Here is a 1,210-nt window from a genome sequence, read left to right on the forward strand (position 1 = left end):
AAAGCTTCTTCGGTAAGAGTTTTAACGGAAAATTAACTAACAGTATCATCCAAGTAGCCCTCATTTGAATCCCTTTCCAAATATTCTTAAGGTAAAGAATAATAACCCTCTTATTCATTCCTTCCAGCCATTTTTTTTATCCAACGAACCCATTTATCTCCCACATCTATGGAGATAACTTTCAACGCACTTTTGTATAGCATCCTGTCAAATGCTTTTCGGATATTCAATGTACCAAATCCACACCCTTGTTATATTCTCAAGTTGACCGTTTCTTCAAAGAGCGTTAAGTGAATCTACTTTATAATGGGGGTTTGGCAGGATAAATTACGAAGTAAGTCTAAATTTAACAAAATTAACTGAATTAAAGAAACGAAATTAACAGACTGGACTTGATGTATTAAACAGAATGAAAGCAATATTTTTCTACTTCATTGGAAAAACAAAGTGTGCATACTTGCTTTTCGGACACTGGATGGTCTCCTGTTACTCAGCTTATGAATCGATCAACAGAGTTTCTTCCCTCAAGATGTCTTCCAATAAACTGAGTCACTTGAGATTCTGTGTAGTAATGTTCAAATTTAGCGTTTCGTACGTAAGGGGAAACGTTGGATTTACACATAGAAACTAACGCTACTCACATAACTGATGATTCTTTTTAATATAGGGGAGATGATATTTTCTGCATATCATCTGCTTTACCAGTCTGGAAGCACAACTGTCGTTGATCTTATTGCACTATGTGCAGCGTTACAACAATATATCTTATGAATATAAAAGGCATTATCTCTAGAGAACAACAAATCTATAAAGACAGCTAGAATGAAGACAATGTAACTGTTTTCTTGACCGCGACTTGTTAGAAAATTGCATAGACCCAAGATAAAAAAAATTTTTGAAAAATTCTCCAATAAAATGAGAAGGTACAAAATGCTTACCGAACCCTTACCCTCTTCTACATAAGTAATGACCTCTTCAAAGATTAATAAGACAAACTTTCTTCCTTATGAAACAATTTTAACTATCCAACAAAGTTTTACACTTTGTTAAATGATTTTGCAAAGTATATTTTTATCAGACTTTCAGAACTTTTCCTGCCACTGAAGTGAAACTAATACGTCTATAATTATTTGGGCAATTTTATCGCCTCCCTTGAAAAATAAGAGCTTGTTTGTTTTGGAATTTCGCGCAAAGCTACACGAGGGCTATA

The sequence above is a fragment of the Limulus polyphemus genome, unplaced genomic scaffold, assembly GCF_000517525.1.
Source record: "Limulus polyphemus unplaced genomic scaffold, Limulus_polyphemus-2.1.2 Scaffold630, whole genome shotgun sequence".
Taxonomy (NCBI): domain Eukaryota; kingdom Metazoa; phylum Arthropoda; class Merostomata; order Xiphosura; family Limulidae; genus Limulus; species Limulus polyphemus.